Here is a 5970-nt window from a genome sequence, read left to right as displayed (position 1 = left end):
CAAAGTGGGGGTAATAGTAACCTCAAAGTTGGTTGGGAGAATTAAATGAGATAAAGCAGAAAAAATGCTAAGTACAAGTTTGCTTCATTATACACTGTTAATCAAGGTTAATAATTATGATGATGATGACAGGCCTCATAAATCAAGCTGTTCCTAGGGAGCCATGTCCAATTCTCAACAATTTTAAAATAAAACATTCCAGGTAACATGTATGTATAACACTAGGACATTGAAATCCTTCAAAAGATTATAGCCAAATATGATAGGGCTTTAAACTCATAAATGAAGCTTTTTTTTCATATATAATTTGGAATTATTTATTTTCTTCAGAAGTTTCTATTAGAATAACATATTCTCTAAAGCTTAATGGGGTCAAGGTCCTGAATGCTTTGTCTTCATTCTGGGATCATAGTCTGCTAATGACAACTGACATATACCAACACAAAATGACTTGGTGGTCCTGACCTTCTATCCACAAACTTTAGAAATAAAACAAAATAAGATGTTTGGGAATAGAAAAGAAAGCACAGAGTTTATAAGGTCAGAAAACAATCTCCAGTTTACCTGTGAGAGATTTGTAATAATTAACTTACCTCATAAGGATATATATATATATATATATATATATATATATATATATATATATCTTTATTGATTTCAGAGAGAGGAAGGGAGAGGGAGAGAGAGAGATAGAAACATCAGTGATGAGAGAGTCACTGATCAGCTGCCTCCTGCACGCCCTGACTGGGGGTCAAGCCCACAACACGGGCATGTGCCCTGACGGGGAATCAAACCCTGATCGCCTGGATCCTAGTTGATGCTCAATTGCTGAGCCATGCCTGGCTGGGCTCATAAGGATATTTTGAAAACCAAATGAGATTCAATCTATGTAAGTGATATACAAATGCTAGTGTTATTATTGAAAGTCATATCCTCTTACTTTTAAAAAAGTCACTTTAAAACCAACACACAAGATCATCTGCTTTATTTTGTTCATTAGATTCCACATATAAGTGAAATCATATGATATTTATCTTCCTCTGACTGCCATATTTCACTTAGCGTAATACTCTTCAGGTCCATCCATGCTGTTGCAAAAGCTAAGGCTTCCTTCTTTTTTATAGTCGAGTAGTATTCCATTGTGTAAATGTACCACAGCTTTTTTTATCCACTCATCTGTTGATAGGCACTTGAGTTGCTTCCAAATCTTGGCTATTGTAAATAATTTTGCAATGAACATAAGGGTGTATATATTCTTTTGAATTAGTGTTTTGGGATTCTTCATATATATTCCCAGAAGTGGAATTGCTGGATCATAAGGGAGTTCCATTTTTAATTTTTTGAGGTAACTCCACAATGACTGCAAAAAAATAGAAACAGACTCATAGATATAGAGAACAGACTGACAGCTGTTAGAGGGGAGGTGGTAGGGGGGCTGGGTGAAAAGGGTAAAGGGAGTAAACAAAAACAAAAAGCCTAATAGACAGACAATAGTATGGTGGTTACCAGAGAGAAAGGGGGGGGAGGTAGGAGAAGTTAAAAGGGGAATAAATGGTGAAAGAAAGAGACTTGACTTGAAGTGGTGAACACACAATACAATATACAGATGATGTATTATAGAATTATACCCCTGAAACCTATATAATTTCATTAACCAATGTCACCCCAACAAATTCAAGAAAAATCATCTACTTTGTATATTATCAGTGCACTTATTACAGTCATTTCTGGCCCTCTGTAGCTTGTGCACATAATAAAGAAAGGCTATGACTTTTTCACCTTAGTATCTCCAGCATTTAGCATTCTAACTGACACATAGTAGGAGCTAGCACATATAATTAAACTATGACTTAAAAGAAACAGAAACAATCATTTTAACCCTAAATATTATGGGCCACATCATGAGACTGCACAGCTTAGATGCACTTGTTTCTTTTTACATGCCAATAAAATATGTAAAAGTTATTGTTTCAGGCTTGATTCCCAAGAGTCAGATGCTGAGATGGAACCTGTAGTGCAGGGTATTTATTAAGGATCAGCATCTGTGGAAGGTCAAGGGAGAAGCAAGCTTGGACAGAGAGAGAAGTAGAGATGGCATGCCTTGATCAGCCCAGTGGACAGCTCTAGAACCAAGTTTGCCCACTAGAGTTGCCTTTCATCAGGCCAAGATAGCCAGGCTCTTATAGCCCCACCTCCACCACTCATTGGGCATGAGCCACCCCTGGGAGAGCATGCCTTTGGGCAAGGTGACTCTGCAGCTTAGATTGTTCCTAAAGGGATTGACAGTTGAGGCAATAAATCTTTCCATGTTTACTAGAGTCGTCAAATTTAAAATGTCTGTCTACCACATGAGAAAATGGCATTCATATTTGAGGGTAAAGAATGACTTTTGTCAATGAAAAATTTGGAATTACATTCACAATCAAATTAAAGAAAAGGCCTATGCTGTTATAAATTTATGGTAGAATATACCAAACATTTCATTAATATAGTGAAGACTTACAGAAGACATTGGTTTGTTGGCATGTGATGTCTTTTTCTCATGAAATACTGTCCTTCAGCAAGTAGTTGCTGGATATCTGTTTGTGCACTGACACAGATGTTATTAAACAAAGCACTCCTCTGGGGGGGTGTAATGATAAAGCTATGTGCAGAACCTCTCTTCCCAGATCCAGTCTTCTCCGCTGTTCTAGCTTCTGAAGGTAATGAGCCTGTCTGTCTGCCAGGATGTGGCTGCGTCTATGGTCATGAAGAAGGCAGCATCAGCAGGCTATGGCTTCTGTTTCTGATCTAAGCCCTCTTAACCCCTTGACCCCCATGCATTTGGTGTTCTATCTTGGCAGCTCTCTTTCTCAAGTATATATGGTTTTATTTAAAGATTGTTATTATTTTTTAAATAATTTTATTTATTTATTTTTAATTGATTTTAGAGGAAGGGAGGGAGAGAGAGAAAGAGAGAGAAAGAAACACCAATGTGAGAGAGATACATTGATAGGCTACCTCTTGTACAGGTCCTAACCAGGGATCAAACCCACAACCTAGGTATGTGCCCTGACTGAGAATTGAACCAGCAACCTTCCAGTACAGGGACGATGCTCCAATCAACTGAGCCACACCAGACAGGGTCAAATGTATATGATTTAATGGAGCCTGAAGAAGTTACCAAAAACAGATCTGTGCCTTAATTTCTCCAAAGTTACAAGGAAGAAATCAGCTTAAACAGTTCCCTAGTCATAATGCGTATGTGGCTTACTCTACCTGATACAAAATAATGTGTTTGGTGCATTAGTGAACATTTGAGTTTACTAGAAAAGTAACCATTATTTCCTCAGGACATAGAAGGGTTGATTTATCTTTCATTCTAAGTTTCTAGAGAAAGTTCAGGAACTCACACAAATGAGACTTAAAAGATTGGTCTGGGAAACAGATATCAATTCGTCCATAAACCCCTCTATCTTCCAGTGCAGTGTTAACTCATTATTATTGAATGCTTATAAATAATGAGGATAAGATCACTTTACAAAAGACTTGCCCTCCACCATTATGGATTATCATACAGATTTTTAGAATGTAAGCTACTAAGATTATAACAAATTTTAGTCTGCCTTTATTCATGCATAACAAATGGGGAAGATGGATGAACATTCCTTAGACATTCCAGCAGTAGTGTTTTTAACCAATCAATGTTTTCATTTGGTTCTCTCTCAATCCCTTAAGGGTAGACATTAAAATAAGGTTAAATATGTTTAATTTTTAAAAGATATAATACAAATTCCATAGTAAGTTAAAATCCAATAATGTCTAAATTCTCTCAGTTCCCAGGGCTATTTTTAGGTCTTTAGGGAAAATATAACCATTTTCCCTCTTTCTCAGCCTTGAAGTGCCCCATTTAAACATGACTGTATCGCTGTACCCTTTTCCAGCCCATTTACCATATTCAGTATCCAAGATCCTGAAAAGAGTGAGGCTCCTTTCCCTGGTAAGGGGAAGGGAAGCACCCATGCTGTGGAGCTGGAAGCTGGGCTCTAGTTACAAATCCAAGACTAAGTATGGTACTTTGGGCAACTTCCTGGGTTTCTGCAGGCCTCCATTTGCTCATCTATTTAGGGAGAAAAGAGAATGAGTGCTTTTTAATGCCCCTCCCAATGCCACTGTTCCATGATTCTCTGGTGTTCCAAGCATATTCTGCTCATTTCCATGGGGGAAGCTTTGACAATAGACCATGTAATAGGATTTGAAGAGAATATTTTCTATGGCTTCTAGGGAATTTGGAAAATATGAGTCATATAACTACTCCTCCAGTCCCAAATTGGTAGTAAGGAAATAAATACTGGAATTTGGGGCATGTGACTCTCAAAGCAAATTGAGTTTTCAAAGCCAGAAAGAGATATTTTAAGGCTAGAAGTATTATTTCCACTTTTTGATTAGTGACATGAAAGAATAGCTATAAATGTGACCAGTGGTTAATACTTTCATTATCAGTTAAGAATTATAACCATTTAACTGTAGGTATTAAATTTTATTCTTTTTTATGACAAAATTTTTCCTCATGTAATGCTCCAAATTACCATTTCACATTTGTCTTCAGAATGAGACAACATCAAATTTAGTGGGCTGCCTGGCTCTGTCACAATGAAGGTTAAGATTAAGGTCAAGGCTTAATAGCATTAGCTTTTTTCTGTTCCAAAGCCACAAATACAAATTTAACCTTGCTGGCTTTTTAAAAAATGTGTGAAAGCTATGCCAAAGAGTTTATAAAACCATCATCTCTACAGGAAAAGTAATTCACAGGCTGGCTGTACTAACAGTGGGGTTCACTGTCATCTCTGGTGAACCAAGACAGCATGGTGTCAGATTGCCCTGGTAACTGAGTTGCCAATCTGGGTTAATGTTGAGATGCCTAAAGCAGATATAGCACTATGTTAGCAGTATGAATATTCTTGTAATGCTTTGGAGTATCATTGGACCTATAGCACTGGATGGTCAATGACACAGAAACTATTGTTAGTGAACAATTTGTCCTCCTTCTGATTCTTTGGACTTTATTTATGAATACTTACTCTCTTCTGAATAAAGTAGAGATTAAATAGAAGATGACTTCTCTATTTTATTTCGTAGTGCCTAAGGAAGCCAGAATGCATCAGATTTTGTGCTCATTCAATAAACTAAATTCTGAGACTAAAAGCCAAATTTCATAAGCCACCATGACCCTGGTATATTGATTTTAAAAATGACCCCACTATGTATTCTAGAACCTTATCTCCCTCTTTTTCTGGACTCCCCCCCACACACACCCCATAGGGATGCATCAAAGTAGTATATTTAGTAGGAAAAAACAATGCTTACACAGTCAAAATTTTGACAATATTTTCTTTTTATTTCACAATATGGGAATAACTCAAATTTTGAGTCTCAAAGACCAAAATATTTTTAAACCAAATGTTTAGAAGATGAGCCAGGCCACCATTTTGGCAGCAAGCTTCACCTGGTCAAGTGGAAGTTGGAAGAAAATGCCTGCAGCATGGCTAAAGAGATTCATACTTGGTTGTCTAATTTGCATGCATGAGTATAGTGTATTCTCCATGCCACTAGTACATATATGCCTTTTCATAGTCAGTGTAGGATCCGTATTTGTGCATTAAAAGTCTGCTCCCTTACAAAATGTTACCATAATTTATCTGAGAGAGCCTTCAGGTGACAAATTCTTATGCCACCTTTACTTCCCAAAAGTCATTTCTGAATAATAATTACAGCTATCAGGAGTTCCAGCATAATATAAGAGAATCTGTTTGTTAATTATTTGAATGTTAGTGAGTTGGCTGTGATTGAACCTGAATAAACATATCCACGTGTTTGGTGCCTGGAATTTCAAAATGGGAACCTTTAGCAGCAATGGCAACACTAGACCAAATGACAAGATAAACAAAAACTAGATGATGTCCCAGAAAGAATTGGGCTTTCCTGCTTTCC

This window comes from Miniopterus natalensis, chromosome X, assembly GCF_054644295.1.
Source record: "Miniopterus natalensis isolate mMinNat1 chromosome X, mMinNat1.hap1, whole genome shotgun sequence".
Taxonomy (NCBI): Eukaryota; Metazoa; Chordata; class Mammalia; order Chiroptera; family Miniopteridae; genus Miniopterus; species Miniopterus natalensis.
The sequence above is the reverse complement of the archived record's forward strand: the minus strand, read 5'-3'. Positions refer to the sequence as shown.